Here is an 18729-nt window from a genome sequence, read left to right as displayed (position 1 = left end):
GCCAATAAATGCCCATAGCTGACAAAATGTAAATATAAACAATCTACTTCTCAATGTGCTGAACTTTCTGAAGGATAATGCACAAGGATGTGCTTTGAAATTAAAAACTTAGATTTGTGAAGGTATGATTAACTCTCCCCTTGTCTATTTTTAAGTAATCAAATTAAGAACTTAAAGTACCCCTACTTACCATTAAGTGTGAGAGTTGACAAGTCATTTACTAGAGTAAGTGACAACTAAAAAGGCTACTGCCCACACCCTTGGGCAGTGCTAGGCAAATTGAAAGACTGTCATTGGTTTCTGTGAAGAAATGATAAGAAGTTACATTGAAAAAAGGAGGATAAAACAGGAAACCAGCCTGGTATAGGATTCCTTTCCTGGCTTCTGAAGAGATTGGTTCCTGAGATCCCTGCCTTGGCTTGGAGGAAACCTTTTCCCTGGATCCTGTGTCAGTTTGCTGGCTGAGTAGAGCTCTGGCTGAAGACACCACCAGGATTTCTGGCTGAATATTACCAGGAAACAAGGTGACATGGGCACTGTATCCCCAGAAACTTAGGCCAACTATTATCAGGGAAACTCCCTTGCCTTTGCATCCTCTGACTCAGCCTAGAAACACCCAATGATCCCCCTTGGGTCCTGAGATGTTTATCCTCTTTTGTCCTCTAGATTTAAGATGGACAAAGAGATGAATCTTTAGACCTCCAAGCAGACCCCAGTCAGATGACCACCTCACCCCAGCAAAAGCCTGAGGGTCTAACACACTATAGGTCACATCCACACCATGACATAGCTTTTGTTGTAAAAAATATTAAATCCCCAGAACTGATGTCATCTGGGGGACAGCCTTTCCATCCATGCTGTCCCCATGGAGGAACAGCCTTTCCATTCATGCTGTCCTCCAAGGAATTGCTCCCCATCTTGCTGTCCCACCTTGCTATCCTCCTGGCCATTCTCAACATTACTTTCTAAATTAATAAATTTCTCTTTTTGTTTTTAAGCCAAGTTTTGGAGTCTTGCATTCTTGCAAAAGGTATCCTTCCTGAACCCCAGGGTTACACATCCAATATGTCCCCATAACATAAGGGACATGAGGAAGCTCCTGTGGGGCTGAGCCTCACTTCACCTGAGAAGAGCTAGTAGTATTATTAGAATCTGTCTCTTTATCTACATTTTTCCACTTACACTTTTCCCACTTCTTTGTAAATAAAACTGCTAAAAGAGACCTTGGGAAGGGAGCTGAAGAACAAGGAAGGGGCTATTAGTCTGTCCTCTGCTTCATAAAACTGATTCCTAAAATCACTAGACTATATTTTTAAACATTTTTTTTAATTTCCAACCCAAAAGACACATCCCTAAATCCCCAAAAAAAACTTTGTGTAGTACAGATACTGGTTGCTTCTAATAATAAAGACATAAGTTGTTTTTGTCTCACTCAGGACTAAGTTAATTTAGAGGCCATTGTATTCTGAATGGGATGGGCCAATTTTGTCTTGCAAGGGATGCTCTCTGGAAGAGACCTGCTTACTAATTTCTACTGGGGTCCTAGGCGTATTCATTTTGAAGATATTAATATTGTTACTATGTTTTAGAATAACACTGATTTCTCACTTCACACAATATCAGTGTTTTTAGTTTAATGTCTACTTAATAGAACATTCCACAGCCTGACCTTGCTTGCAGAGCCAGTTCAAATTCTGCTTCTTCTATTAGTATTTCTTCAAAATGATCTCCCTTTCTTCTATCCTAGAACAATATTATATTTCTCTTTTACATGTGTCATTCTATAATATCAATGATATTTATCTGTATATTTCTCATTTTTCCCATTAGATTGGAAACCCCTGGAGAAAAAGAACAATTACTCATTTATATATGTGTTAAGTGAGAAAAACAGAACTATTAAATAGTCAGAAAAGTCACACCTTAGTTAAGGAAAGGGGTTCATTGCTTTCCTCAAGGCCTTCACACAGAGCTGCATGCTACACACCCACACTGAACCCAGAGACTCTGGTTGCTCTGGTCACTGACCCCTGGGACCGCCAACCATATTAGATTGGACAATTCCAAGGAACAAAAGAATTTTGGCAACCTATATATCATTTGGGGGATCCTGGGGCAGGAAAAGACAATTCACTGACATTGCCATAGTTATAAGAAAATGGGAGTGTTTGCATACCCTGAAGCTTGGGAAAGGAATCATAGCTAGAGGCTAGGGTATAAGGGAAGGGGCTGTTTACAATGGCTACTAAAAAGATGGTTCCTCCCCAGAGACCCTTGGGAAAGAGTCTCTGATACAATGGGGGAGACTAGTAAAGACAAAAAGAATACTTATAATTTGCTTATCCCCACCTAATTGGGATTGTCATTTACTTTAGGTCTATTATTCAATCAGAGACTAGTTAAGTCTGAAACTTCCTCTGCCTGAACTCTTTAGGGAATACAGATGAACTTGGGGTCTCCGGATTATAAAATAACCCTAATATGTGGGGTTCTCTTCCAATCCATGTTGAAATTTGTAAATACTCCAATTATGAGTTGGATGAATTGAATTTGGTTTCTGCATATAAGGCAAAAGAGGCTAACATAAATATCAAGGATCTTGGAATACAAAAAGTCTAAGAGTTTCTATCCTAAAGAGATACTTACTGTCTCAGCTAATTAAATTCCTGGAATTCTGACAATGGGGGCTTTTGGAAGGGGCATGGGAGTGAGAAAAATGCAGTCACTTTCATTGCAGAGAAACATGAAGTTTATTAATTGAAATAAAATATGTGTCAACATGGAATTGGTCAGAAAATCCAAATCTTTAATCAGAAAATGGGTAAGTCCAATATTTGACCCTTTACTCAGTCTGAGGTCACAACTTTTACAGGATCTACCCCCTGGGCTCTGGGGACATATCCCTGGGTGTGACACCACACTAGATGATGACTCCATGGTACAAAATAATTTGGGGAAGTTATATACCATTTGGGGATATCCAGGGCCAGGGAAAGATGATTGACGTCACTATAGCTACAAAGAAAATAGGAATGTTCAAAGTATACAGACAGAATATATTCAAGCTTGGGAAAAGAATCTTAGCTAGAGGGGAGGGTGTAAGGGAAGGGGCTGCTTACAATCGATACCAAAAGGGTGGTCTCTGCCCAGGTCTGGGCCTTCTTGGGAAAGGGTCTCTGATACAATGGGGGAGACTACCTAAGATAAAAAAAAGGGTACTTAGCACAGGCTAAATATAGCATATTTACCTTAGGGTCCATCATTCAGTCTGAAACTGCCAGCCTGAGATTATCCTTCAGGGTGGATTATCACAGGAAGAGGGAACAAATACAAACTTTGGGGTCTCAATTTATAATCTAGTCCTAAAACTTGGGGTTCATCAGATCTTACTAGACTACAAGTCTGGGATTTCTAGATTCCATGTTGACATAAGATAATAGTGAACTCAAAAAAAAAAGTACTTTGTATATGTAGGTCTCTCTCACTGCCATCCCAGCTCTTCATTTTTTCCTTGTACATCAAGGGGAGTCCTAAGAGAACATATCAAGTGAGGTATCTGGCACATTCTTGATAGTCAATCAATGTTAGGGGATTATGAGTCCTTACACCAGGGTAGAAAAAATGGATTGAATTCCCTAATTGAAAGTCAGTAAACTTCACCTGCAAGCAGCACACCAGATAATGTAAAAGCAAGAGGTACTGCTTTATTGCAAGTTCCAGCTTGGGTCCCACAGCCTCCCAGGCAGATGGAACCCCGAAGGAAGGAGAGAGGAGGATTATATAGGGTGGGTTTGAGTTGCATAACAGGATAACAGGATATCCTATTGGAACCCTGGGTAGGGTTAAGTCCTTGCAGTTAAGGGTTGGCTCATGATGTCTATTTCTATTTATCTTCTTCACTACACTTGGGGAACTCTGTGTGGAATTAGGTCATGGATCAAGAGTCTTTGAGGGGGGATGAGTCCTTCGATTGTTCAGCCCTTACAATAGTGGGCTAATCTATACTGGCTATGTGCTTAGTTATGTGACAGTTTATTTTAGCTCAACTATAAAAGAGAATTAATAATACTGCTGCTCTAGTTCTTCTTAGGTTTGGTTTGTTAAAAGTACTGTTGTAAAAATTAAATTATTGAATAAATGAGAGCTATTTCCACAAAAAAAAATATTGAGGATCAAAGTACTGATACTTATTTGTAGAAAATTAGGAAACATACACAAGAATAAAACTCAACTCAGAGTGACTTAGGCTCCAAATTTAGTAGGTTTATGTGCTTTTGATGTGGGACCCTAGGTTTACTTTGCACCCCCACATTAGAGAAGTGCTTCAGATGAAACTATAAGCAGGAAAATTCCTTTGCTTCCTTGCATTCTTTTAAGAATAAAGAGAGGGATTCCAAAGTATTTTATTTTGTCTAGTATGATTTTAAATGGAATTTCTCTTTCTAATTCTTGCTACTGAAATGGGTTAGAGATATATAGAAATGCTGATGACTTATGTGAGTTTAATTGTATCCTGCACCTTTGCTAAAGTTGTTGATTATTTCGATTAACTTTTTGGTTGAATCTCTAAGATTCTTTAAGTAGACCATCATGTCATCTGCAAAGAGCGATAACTTGGTCTCCTCATTGCCAATTCTAATACCTTCAATTTTTTTTTCTTCTCTAATTGCTACTGCTAGTGTTTCTAGTACAATGTTAAAAAATAGTGATGGTAATGGGCATCCTTGTTTCACTCCTGATCTTATTGGGAATGCATCTAGTTTATCCCCATTGCAGATGATGTTTGCTGATGGTTTTAGATATATACTGTTTATTATTTTTAGGAAAGGCCCTTCTATTCCTATACTTTCTAGTGTTTTCAATAGGAATGGGTGTTGTATTTTATCAAAGGCTTTTTCTGCATCTATTGAGATAATGATGTGATTTTTGTCAGTTTGCTTGTTAATATGGTCAATTTTGCAGATAGTTTTCCTAATGTTGTATTTCTTGGTTTGCTCTTTAGTCTTCGCTTGGCTTTCTTCTGTGCCCCTATATGACTCAAATACTTTGTTTTTCATGTCTGATATATCTTTTTTGTAACTTCCTCTCCATCTCTTCTATTACCCTCCATTTAAAATTTTTATTTTCTCTTTCTCTCTCTACAGATTTGAATTTTCCAACCGCCAATTCTTTTATTGTCCTCCCTGGTGTGACAGCCCCTGTTTTCCTTCCCTGTACTCTGTTACAGACAAAAGAGTGGTTGCCATAAACTGTTACAGACAAAAGAGAGGTTGCCATAAACAGTGACCACGAAAATATGGGTTTCAAGACTGTGAATTGCCTAAACTGTAAAGATAATTTTTAGCATCTTGATTTTATATCAAAAATAAGTGGTCACCATGGGAAAAATTCCCAAATATGAAATACCCAAGTCAGCTGGATTTTATGGAGATTTAAATTAATACAAATGAAGGAATTAAGGAAAGGGAGAGAGACAGAGACAGAGGAAATAGTAGGAAAGGTCCTAGGCCATTGGCCTAGGCCTGAGCTTTAAGAGAAAAACTAAGTCAGTCTTTAATCACTTACCACAAGGTCATTCCAAGCAAAACTCCAGTGTTCAGAGAGACCCTACAATTCAGCTTTCAGAGATGAATTAAGTTGAACTCTCTTGAACTGGTTCAGAAAGCTCCTTTTAAAGAGAAATTTATCTTGTGTCACCTCCACCAAATTTTATGCCTACCAATCACAGTAGACACTTTTCCTAGGACAGCCCATTCTTAGTTTTTAGTTTTCACCTTCTCTGGGTAGATTATATCTTCTGAGTACTTCTTACCTCTTGTTAAGCTTGCCTTTTGTAAGTTGCCTGACCTTTTAGTGATTAATTTGACCTTCATAGGTACTTAGCACCCTTTTGTATTAGATCTAAAAATAGACCTAGCTCAAGGTCTATTTTGGCCTCACTATAAGTATGAATTAAGTACCTTTTCATTGTTTAGTAAGGAGTTTTTCAACTTTATCTTCCCTTTACGGTATGCCTAAATATGGGTGGAGTAAGGTTAAGTTCTCAATACATTTCTGACCAAGTACCTCTATTGTTTAAATGGGGATTAGCCTTAACCAAATGTTTTAAGGTATTAAGATTCACAACTTGTTGTGCATTAACTCTTGCTTCCTTCTAGCTTCATGTGATTCTAGACAGGACAATTGAATATTTGTGTTTTGTGCCTTCATTGATCATTCTTTGCTTTGTTTTGAGATTGGGTGCAACATGTTCTTTCAGTTTGCAATGCTCACAATATTTGGGCTTATTTGTAATATAGTATGTTTACTCTCTGTTTTAGTTCTTGTACCCTTTATTTTTCTTTATGTCCATTTCTGGTATTGTGAGCCTCTGCTGTTTCCTTGCTCATATTATGCCTTCATTGGACAGAATCTTACTATGTGTCCAATTTTCTGGCATAGAAAGCATTTTCTAGTATCCCCTTACCCCCTGGGTTGATATTGGGATCTTTGTTGTGGGAAGTTTCTAATAGTTGCAAGGTTTTTAACCTCCTCTATCTCTTTCTGCCTAAGGGTTTCTTTTGTTTTTTCTAATTTTTATTTCAGTTCCTCTTTTTCTTTTTCTTGCTCAGTATGTGTATCATGAAGGTAAGTTGCTGAATCTCTCAAGTCTGGGATAGATAATGATTCATAATTTGGGCAAAAATTCTTGAAAATGTGTTTGAGTGTTGTTAAACATCCTTTTAGAAACTGTCTCTTAACATGTGGGATGGCTTCCTGGCTATCTTGTGTGTATCCTAATATTGCCTCTGCATTTTCCATCAATATGTCAAGACAGACAGAAGGATGTTCTTTTTGTTCCTGCCTCAGTCTTTCAAATTTGCTCCATGCATTTGGTCAATTGCAAAATGTTTGTGTTGTTTCTAAGAGGTCCTTGCATGCTTTTCTGAGGAAAGTGAGGTTCAAGGGTCTAAAGAAATCAAAATCTTCATAATATTCTGGCCAGCTCTTTAAACTATCATCATCCCTAGTCTTCCTTAGGAACTAGGCTTGTTTCTCGGGGCTAAACAGTTCAGATAGCAAAATCTCCACATCATCAAACCTAGGCTCTTACAACTTAAATGCTCTTTTTAGCTCATGCAGACACTTAAAGGACTTGGAATAAAATCTAGGCATCTACTTTTTTAGGGTCTCTAAGTCCTGGACCCTGAAAGATTTTTGTACCTTCATATGTAAGACTCCTTAGTCTGGTGTAAGTTTTGCATAATCACTAAGAGGCATAATTTTCTGTGCTTCTGTTGCTTCTTCTATGTTTGGTTGTTTATCTGTCATTATGTTTTAAATGCAAACCCCTACTGTTAAAGCTGTTGTAGTTACAGTTTCAGTGTCCTTGTCTTTGTCATTGTCATTAGTAGTAGCCCCTGTCACAAGCTTCTTCCCCTTTCCAGTTTCTCCATCTTATCTGTGAATTCCTGTTACATGTCAGTAATGGATGCCATTTGTGAAAACATTTTGTCCAGTCTCCTGTCTGGTTATTGATATCTCTGCCTAGAATTGTTTGCAGTCCCTTTCTGATGGTGTTGTACAATTGCTAGATCATCATGATAGTACCATACACAGCAGGAAAGGTTGGCTATAATATGTATATCTTACAGGAAGAAAGAGATAAAATTACACTAGTTGGGAATCTCAACTTTCCCCTCTCAGACTTAGATGAGTTTGACTAAAAGATAACCAAGAAAGAAGGCAAATAGGTAAATATAATTTAAGAAAAGTTAGATATGATAGAAGTTTAGAGAAAGTTAAATGGTAATAGTAAATACTGCACATTTTTTTTTCAATAGCCCATGTCCTATATAAAGGAATCAACCAAGTTTTAGGACATTAAAAAAAAACCCTCACAGTCAAATGCAAAGAATAGAAATATTAAATGCATTCTTTCTGGATTTATGGTATATAGCCAAAGCAATGCTTAAGAAAAAAAGTAATATCTTAATTGCTTAAAGCAGTAAAACAGAAAAAGAATGGATTGATGAACTGGGTATGAAACTAAAGACATTTAAAATAAATGAATCAAAGAACAAATTTCAAATATCCAATTAAAAACCAAATTGGAAATCCTGGTGAGAATAGTAGAATTGAAAGTATTAAAATAATTGACCCAAAGGGAAAAAAAAAGCAAATAATTGATTTTGTGAATATTAAAACTACTCAGATTATACTTCAGAAGATTTGATTAATTTATTCCCCATTTTTAACAATGGAGGTACTTGATCAAGAATGTATTAAGAACTTTTAAAATTACTCCACCCTACTCAGACAGTGCCTTAGGGGAAGATAAAGTTGAAAACTCCTGATTGAACAATGAAAATCCCCAACTCACACCTTATAGTAAAGCCAAAACCTTAAGCTAGGTGGTCCATTTTTAGATCTAATACAAAAAGGTGCTAAGTACCTATAAAGGTTAAATTAATCACTAAAAGGTCAAGCAACTTACAAAATGCAAGCTTAACAAAAGAGGTGTGAAGTACTCAGTAGATTTTATCTAACCAGAGAAGGTGAGAACAAAAGAAGGTAAGAACTAAGAATGGGCAATCTTGGAAAAAAGTGTCTACTGTGAACAGTAAACGTGGAAATTTAGGGGAGGTGACATAAGAGAAAATCTCTTTAAAAGGAAGGAGTAAAAGGTAATTTGGTTGGTTGGAGTTCGGAGTTGAAGTGAGGGACATTTTGAATGGAGTTTGCAATTGAATTCAGTTTGAAGAAGATTTAGTTCAGAGGGAAAGAACCCAGCATGGAGATGATCTTGTGGTGAAAGATAAAGACTGACTTGCTCTCCCTTAGGCTCAGGCCTAGGCCCTTTTATACTGCTTAGCTCAGCCTGAGCCAGAGCAATTCAAACTAACTCTCTCTCTCTCTCTCTCTCTCTCTCTCTCTCTCTCTCTCTCTCTTTCCCTTAATTCATTCATTTATATTAATTAAAATCTCCATAAATCCCAGCTGACTTGGGTATTTTCATATTTGGGAATTTCCCATGGTGACCACTTATTTTAGATACTAAGTCAAAACACTAAAAATTATCTTTACAGTTTGGCCAAAACCTTACCAGTTTGGCATTTTACAGTTCTTAACATTCACAGTTTTATGGAAAAAATAGATAAGCCACTTGAAAATTTGATTTCAAAAAGGAAAAAAAAAAGAAAACCAAATTAACACTATCAGAAAAGAAAAGGGTGAATGTACTACTAATGAAAGAGCAATTTCAACTATTATTAAGAACTATTTTACCCAATTATATTCTAACAACTATGATAATCTAAGTTAGATGGATGTATATTTACAAAAATTTTGCCCAGACAAACAGATGAGGAAGTTTAATACCTAAACAATCTTACATCAAAAAGAAAAAGTAAAATTGAAAAATCCTTTGATGATTTCACTGAGAAAAAAATCTCCATGATCAGATGGTTTCACTAGTGAAATCTACCAAACATTTAAAGAATAATTAATATTAATACTATAAAAGCTATTTAAAAAAAATTGCTGGTGCAGGCATCCTAACAAACTTCTTTTATAATATAAATGATATAACATAACATAACATAGCATAGCATAGCATAGCATAACATAACATAACATGACATTACATTATATAATATGATATAATATAATATGTATATATATATATATATACATATATATATATATATATAGTAGTCTCTCGGTGATCGAGAATGACTATTATCTTTGTGCAGTTTTATCTACGGTGTACCCTAATGTGGCTTTGCAGTCCAAAGACTGAGGCGCAGAGTTTGTGGCACATGGGGCCTGGGACACCAGTTGTTAGGGGAGGTGTGGTTGTGGCCTGGTGTTGGCGTTCACGCACAGTGGCAAGACGTCGACGTCGCTCATCTTCAAAGGTGGTGGTGGAATGGTTAATTTGGGTTCCCCAGCGGCTTCTGTCAGAGGCTGCGAGTTCTAGTTGCTTTGGTGTAATGCCAGCCCACTTCAAGTTGGACTTTAGCTGATCCTTGAATCTTTTCTTTGGTTGGCCTTGTTTCCTGAGACCAGCTGTCAGTTCACCATAGAGTTCACCTGTCTTGGTATTCGCTGTGGGTCCATGCGGATGACGTGTCCAGACCATCATAGCTGGGTTCTGTGGACCATGACTTCGATCCTGGTGGAGTTGGCTCTGTCAAGGACTTCCTGATTGGTGATTCGGTCCTGACATCGGATCCTCATGATTGACCGGAGGGAGCGTTGGTGGAATTGCTCCCGCTGTTTCATGTGCTTCAGGTACAGTGTCCATGTTTCACAACCGTAAAGGAGCGAGCTGAGGACCACTGCGTTGTACACTTTGAGCTTCGTCGCAGTGCTTACACCTCTGTGTTGGAGGACTTTGGAGTGCAGCCGCCCGGGTGCCTGGCTGGCCTTTTGGATCCTGGCATTAATCTCGTAGTCTAGGGATCCATCGCTGGCGATGGTGCTGCCCAGGTACTTGAAAGTGCTGATGTTAGAAGGCTGCGTGCCGTCGATTATAATGCACAGCTGGTTAGTTGGCCTCCCTGGTGCAGGTTGGAACAGCACCTCTGTTTTGTTGAGGCTAATAGTCAGGCCAAATAGTTTTGTTGTGGTAGAAAACCTGTCTACAATGGTTTGGAGATGATTTTCTTGGTGGGCCATGAGAGCACAGTCATCTGCCAAGAGAGCTTCCAGGATGAGGCTCTCTGTTGTCTTTGTTTTTGCAGTCAGGCAGCGAAGGTCGAATAGTGAGCCATCCAGTCAGTATTTGATGTAGATGCCCAGGTCTAGATCCATCACAGCATGTCGTAACACTTGGGTGAAAAATAGGTTGAATAGTACCAGAGCGAGGACACAGCCTTGTTTCACACCATTGGAGATGTTGAAGTGATCAGAAGTCTCTCCACCAGATAGGACTTCCCCTGTCATGTCGACATAAAACTGCTGGATCACTTTGACAAATTTTACTGGGCAACCGAGCTTGCTGAGGATCACCCACAATGCGTCCCTGTACACTGTGTCAAACGCCTTTGTCAGGTCTATGAAGACAATTGTGGAAAGGAAACAAAACTCACAGTTTGTGGGGGAAGGGGCCAACTGGGAGTGGCAGTTGGGTCTTGTGACTAGCACTTCCTTCCTGCCGTGTGGGATTTGCTTCCGGGTGTTGGAAGAGGAAGGAGCTTGTCAGCCTAGTCTGGTGTAGTGTGCCTCTTTCTTGGTTCAGCCTGAAGATTCAAGTCCAATCACTAGTGAAGGTTAGAATTATTCTTGTTTGCTTTCTATCTACTGCTAAGATTCTGAATTATACAAAACTGGATTGATATAGAGTAAATGGGAGTTGGAGAACCTTCCTCCAGCCTCTGGGGCCTGGCCTCAGGTCTGAAGCTGAAAAAAAAAAAACTCCAATCCCAACTAGTTATTAAACTTTATATTATTTGATTATGTAGTCAGATATGTGGACTATCATTTCTGGTCATTGAGGGAGCTGAGCTTCAGTTTCAGTCATTCAAAGACAAACAGACCTCATTGGACCCCTGCTGTTTCCTCTCAGCAGGGGGCATCTCCCTTCCTTGCATCACCAAGCAATATTCCCTCTCTCCCCTTAACTCCTCCAAACCCCATACAAACCTCCCACTATCCCCTTGTTTTCCAAATCCGATTTCCTTTCCTAATAAATATTACACAATGTAGAGACTCAGGTTCTGCTCAAGGCATTTTTCCTGCATTTGCCTCACCGTGAAGACCATGTTGATGGTGCTGCAATCTGGTCAGAAGCCACATTGTGATTCAGGTAGGTTCTGCTCTGAAACAGATGTCAGGAGTCTGTTGAGTATAACACGGGCGAGGATCTTTCCGGCAGTGGAGAGTAGTGAGATGCCTCTGTAGTTGTCACAGGCTGCTCGTGAGCCTTTGTTCTTGTATAGGGCTACGATGGAGGCATCTCTGAGTTCTGGGGGCATGTCTTCCTCTTCCCATATGTTGGTCAGCACTATGTGGAATGCCTGGAGCGCCTTTCCATTTAAGGCCTTGTACACCTCGGTTGGGATCCCGTCTTTACCGAGTGCCTTGCCTGCCCTCATTTGTTTAATGGCTTTTTGGACTTCCACTATTGGAGGAGGGACATCAAGTTGTTCAATGGTGAGGTTTTGGGGGATCTGATCAAGGGAGCTTTGGTCGACTGAAGAGGCTGATACCTAGGTATTATATGAAAAAATTTATAAAACATTCTTCACAAAATAACATCAAATCAAACAAATGGGAAAATATTAATTGCTTATGGGTTGCTTAAACCAATATAATAAAAATGACAATTCTACCTCAATTAATCTACTTATGTAAATGCCAAAACTGTAAGGATAATTTTTAGTTTTTAACTTAAAATCTAAAATAAGTAGTCACATGGGAAATTCCCAAATAAGAAAATACCCAAGTCAGCTGGGGATTATGGAGATTTAAATTAATAAAGAAAGAAGGAATTAAGGGAAGAAGAGAGAGAGAGAGAGAGAGAGAGAGAGAGAGAGAGAGAGAGAGAGAGAGAGAGAGAGAGAGAGAGAATTAATTTAATCTCCTCTGTCTCAGGCTGAGCCAAGCAGTAGAAAAAGGCCTAGGCCAAAATGGTCTAGGCATGAGCTTAAGGGAGAGCAAGTCAATCTTTATCACTCACCACAAGACCATCTCCAAGCTGGGTTCTTCCCTACCGAACTGAAATTACTCTCCAAACTGAATTCACTTGTTCCTAAACTGTTCCTTTGCCTCCTTTTAAAGAGATTTTTCTCTTATGTCACCTCCCCTAAATTTTCACATCTAACAATCACAATAGACACCTTTTTCCAGGACTGCCCATTCTTAATTTTCACCTTCTTTGGTTTTCACCTTCTCTGGTTAGATTAAATCTTCTGAGTACTTCAGACATCTTTGTTAAGTTTGCCTTTTGTAAGTTACTTTACCTTTTTAGGTACTAATTTAACCTTTACAGGTACTTTACAGGTACCTTTTTGGTATTAGATCTAAAAATAGACCTAGCTTAAGGTTCTAGCTTTACTATAAGGTATGAGTTAGGGACTTTCAGGAGTTCAATCAGGAGTTTAAAACTTTATCTTCCCCTAAGGCACTCTCTGAGTAGGGTGGAGTAATTTTAAAAGTTCCCAATACATTCCTGATTCTTGTTAGACCAAGTATCTCTTTTGTTACAATAAGGCAATAGTTTAAATAAAATCTTCTAAGGTACAGTCTGAGTAGTTTTTAAAATTCACACTTATTCGGTTCCATAGCAATCACATTTCCATAAAATAATTTTGCAGAACAAGAAAAAAGGTAACAAAATTCATCTTAATAAAAAAGTCAAGGGGGCAGCTGGGTAGCTCAGTGGATTGAGAACCAGGACTAGAGATGGGAGGTCCTAGGTTCAAATCTGGCCTCAGACACTTCTTAGCTGTGTGACCCTGGGCAAGTCACTTGACCCCCATTGCCTAGCCCTTACCACTCTTCTGCCTTGGAGCCAATACACAGTATTGACTTCAAGACGGAAGGTAAGGGTTTAAAAAAAAAGTTAAGACCATCAAGGGAATCATTAAAAAAAATTCCAGATCTCAAAAGGCATTACAAAGCTATAACCTTAAAAATAACCTGATATTGACTAAGAAAATGAGTTTTAGAACAATGGAGTAAATTAGCTACACAATAAACAGTAGCAAATGACCATGGTTATTAAGTGTTTTATAAACCCAGGTTTCAAAGCTTTTAAATATCTGACATAAATGGGATATAGTAGAACATTCACAACCTATATTAAGATAAAATAAAAAGTGACATAAAATTTAGACATAAAGAATACTGCTATTTGCAAATTGGAGGAGTATAGAATATTTTGCCTGTCAAATCTTTGAATAATGGAAGAATGTATGACCAAATAAGAGATAGAAAGCATTATAGTATATAAAATGGGTAACTGATTATAGTAAACTAAAAAGGCTTTGTATAAACAAAATCAATGCAACCAAGATTTTAAGCAAAGGAAAAATCTGAGGGGTTGGGGGATATGAGAAGTATCTCTGATAAAGGCCTTATTCCTCAAATATAAAGAGACTTGAGTCAAATGTATAAGAATACAAATCATTCCCCAAATGATAAATGGTTAAAAGGTATGAATAGAAAGTTTTAAGATGAAAAAATCAAGGATATATATCCTTGATTTTTTATATATTTATATATTTACATATATATATATATCTTTGATATATATATATATGTACATATATATATATATATATACACACTCATAGGTAAGACACACACACATATATCCACATTTTTATCAATTAGAGAAATGTAAAGTAGAACAACACTGAAGTACCTCCTTACACCTACAGGTTACCTAATATGACAGAAATGGAAAATAAGGAGCTCTGGAGGAAATGTAATGAAATCAGAACACAAGTGCACTGCTGGTAAAGTTGTAAACTGATTCAATCATTCTGAAAAACAATATGTCCAAAAGGCTTTAAAATATGCATATTCTTTGATCCAGCAAACTACTACTAGGTCTGTATCCCAAAGAGATTTAAAAGGGGAAAGGACCTATATACACAAAAATATTTACAGTAACCCTTTTTGTGGTGGCAAAGAATTGGAAACTGAGGGGGAGTTCATTAGTTGAGAAAGGGTTGAAGAAGTTTTGGTATATGATTGTAATGGAATGCTACTATGCTATAAAAATCATGAAAATTATTTAAGAATAGCTTGGAAAGACTTATATAAACTGATACAAAGTGAAGTGAACAGAACCACTATCAACAATATTGTGTAATGAATATTCATGATTGACTTCCTAACAATGCAATGATCTAAGAAAATCCTCAAGGACTCATGAGGAGAAATGCCATCTACTTTCAAAGCACTGAAAGGTATCTGGATGTTCATCAAGATATACTATATTTTACTTTATTTCTTTTGGTACTCTTTCACAAAAGGCTTAATATGGGAAAATGTTTTACATTATTACACATGTAAAATCTACATCAGATTATTTCCAATCAGGGAGGTAAAAGGGGCAGAGTGGATAAGAATTTGGCTCAATATTTTAAATAATGAAAGATAAAAGATTATTTTTTTCATGTAATAAGGAGGAAATATTAAAAATTAGAAATTAAAAAAAAAGAATTGCACTCAGGCAGCAAAGGGACCCATGGAATTTCCTTTGGAGTACTTCTCTGATCCTGATTACCATCTGTGGCTGAGAGCTAAGGAAGTCTGTCTCTGATTCAATCCATCCTTAAGGCCTATTGCCACAGTGGGGCCTGCCTCAGCTGCTCTGTGTTCCATTTACACTCCAATGCAATAGATCTTTTGTGCCAGCATTCTAAAGTTTTTAGGGCTGAAAATTTATTTCAGTCCATCTTTTTGTGGGTTATAGCTGCTGCCGAATTTGTTTTGAGGCATTATATGATAGTTTTTAGAGGAGGATAATTTGGTATAGATCAAGGGGTCTGTGTACTTTCTTAGCCACCTTGGCTCCACACCTTCCCAAATTAAAGCTTTAAAGAATTCCATGACCTATAAACATGTGGTTTACTTTCTGAAGAACTTAAATAGTTGGTATGTATGTCTATGTATGTATATTTGTGTGTGTATTTTGGACAAAAACTGCATTTGCACAAAGAATTGGAGTCATAAATGAACAGGAGGAAGAAAGAGAATTTATTTTTTTTTTGGAAAATCATAATATCACTTAATAAACTAAATCTTTTCTCTGAAACACAACCCCACCTTTTAAATAACAAGACTCTAGTAGTGTTCCTGTATTGCTGCAAAATGTGGAACATAATGTTTCAACTTGAAATTGATGATAACCAAAGGCAATGATGAATAATTTGGTAGGTGAGAAGAGGCTGCATTATACTAAAAACAAGGCATTGAGATGAGGAATAATTATAAAGATTTTTTTAATATGGAAGTAAAATAGATCTACCTAACATGTGGCAAAAGAAGATAAACAGCGAATATACTGTATGCTTTTTCAGCATTCACAATTTATCAGAAAGAGGCAAGAAGCATCCATAGCATGTTGATTGAATGGACCTCCTATGACTCTTATTAGAAAACTTAGGCAAAGGTCACACACATGATGTGAAGGCACAGATAGGTGTGTGATGCAGTAAAGAAAGGAATGTCAACATCAAGGAGATTACTAAACTATCAAAATATATAATATAAAATATATAGGTTCCCTTCCTTTGTCATCTCCTTCTCTTATAGATATAGTGGTATGGACACTGCTCTTAAAACTACAAATAAGAATTTTTCAACTTGCTATTTGGGTGAGCATGAGCAAATCACATTGCTTTGACAAGCCTCTCTTTTCCATTTGTAATATGAAGATAACAATATTACTGACAATTTTCTCAGTTATTTTTGTGGAATACATTTTAGAGATAAAATGAGACAATATTTGCAAAAAGATCTAAACCCAGTGTCTGAAATACACAGGAACTAAATAAATGCTATCCCTTCCTTTCTTTTATCTTCTCATCCCTTCATTCACTTTTTCTTCACTTTCTTTCATTGTAAATTCTAAAGCCATAGAAAAATAAATCATCATCATCATCATATCCTTTTTCTTTCTTCTTTTTCTTATTCTTCTAGATATTTTTTTTTCCTAATTTGACTTTATAAAAATGAGAAAGCAATTTGGTAATTTCTCTAATTACTGTAAGCATATATAAATGGTGTTAATTTCCTTAGCTTCTAGTCAACAATAATCTTCCTGATCTTAGACTTCATATAAAGCTTTTTCTTCTTTTTAATTTTCCTTTCTCTAATTGCATGTTAAACACTTTTAACATTCTTTATCTTTTAAAAAATTTTAAATTCCAAATTCTCTTGCTACTCCCCTCATTACATAATGTTTTGATTGAACCTTTATCTTTAATTTGTTTGATAGTTATTTGTAAGAGAATTTAGAAAAAATAGACAAAAGATTGATCCTCGTTACCAATGCATAGTAATAAGCTCAGGAAAATATCTATGAAAAGAATGAACATATTGCGGCTGTAAAATCAAAGACAAAAATGATAGAATCTAGGGCAGAAAAGATCCTTGGAAATTATCTAGCTCAAAACCATTGATATTGCACATGAATGAACTTAGCCCAAAACAGATTAAATAACAGTTGTATCACATGACCAATAATTAGAAGGGACAAGATTCAAAAGAGATTATTTGACTTCAGAGAGTCTTGTCACTATACTACAGCCTATTCTTGAAATTCATATCTTAAACATCAGTCCAAAAGTATTTATTAACATACTGCTCTATTCCAGATACTATACTATATGATATGAATACAAAGCTGGGAGTAATGTGGCTATTTTTTTTAATTACCTGACAACCAAAGAAGCCTATTCTATAGAAATCTGAGATATATAGATGCCAACTCCAGAATCATGCTAGACAGCTAGGTGATACAGTAGATGGTATGATTGGCCTGCAATCAGGAATCCCAAGTTCCAATTTAACCTCAGACACTAGATTTCCACCTTAGGCAATATATTTCATCTCTGTGTGCTTAACCTTCCTCAACTGCAAAATGCATCTAAGTCTCAGAATTGTTATTAGGAGAAATGAGATAACATTCTTATAGTGCTTAGCATATTTCCTTATATGGAGTAGATTCTCGAGAAATGCTTATTTATTCCCTCCACATCCCTTCCCATTTCAATATTTGTAGTGAAAAAATAATAACTTTCCTTTCACCCTAATGTGGTAAGAGTCATAGACATCTGTATGGTATGATTTAAAGTAATTAATCTTCAAGATTTTTTTCCAGAAAAAAAATATAGTCCATGGGTTTAGATTTCCTAAGATTTCCTCTTTGGAGAATAAAACACTCTAGTATCTTTGCCAAGAAAATACCAAATATATTAAGAAAGAGGCAGAAATGACTGAAATCACTGAACAACAACAAACTATTTTTTCAATCAGGGGTTGATGTTATTAGTAAATGGGTTCATATTTTTTTTTGTTTTATAGTTTAACAGACCAGTGAAACCCTTCAACCCCTTTTCCATGATTCATATATTCTAATGAATAAGTTAAAATACCCAAGATTACAAAGAAAACCAATTATATTTAGTGTTACTGATAATTCAGTGGAAAGTATGCCTGGATCTATAATGAAGAAGAATCATTTTTACAAGTTTAAATCTAGTCTATGATGCTTACTAGTGATGTGACCCTGGACCAGTAACTTAAGTATTCTTCTCACTTTCCTTATCTATAAAATGAGTTGGAAAATGAAATGGCAAACTCTTCCTGTGACTTTGCTAAGAAAACCTGAAATGGGGTAATGAAGAGTAGGATAAAACTGAAAATAAATGAACAAGAATATATAAATAACTATGCATAAGCACAAACGTATGTATCAAAGTATAGTTTATGAGTATATATATATATATATATATATATATATTTTAAATATATATAATATTTATATATAGTTCAAAAATAACTCTCACAAACCCCAGATAAAACACTCTCATTAGAACTAGTCCCTGATCCAAAATAGGGATAACATTTTGCTTGGGTCATGTAGTATATCATGTATTCAATTCAATTATCCTTCTATATGAAGCTTTTCCTTGCTTTTCTTGAAAGTGTTCCAGCACTACCTTAAAAATACCTTATATTTACTACTTTTATCTGTTTTCATGTGTAGTCTCCTTAGACTGAATG

Source organism: Monodelphis domestica, chromosome 1 (assembly GCF_027887165.1).
Source record: "Monodelphis domestica isolate mMonDom1 chromosome 1, mMonDom1.pri, whole genome shotgun sequence".
NCBI lineage: Eukaryota > Metazoa > Chordata > Mammalia > Didelphimorphia > Didelphidae > Monodelphis > Monodelphis domestica.
The sequence above is the reverse complement of the archived record's forward strand: the minus strand, read 5'-3'. Positions refer to the sequence as shown.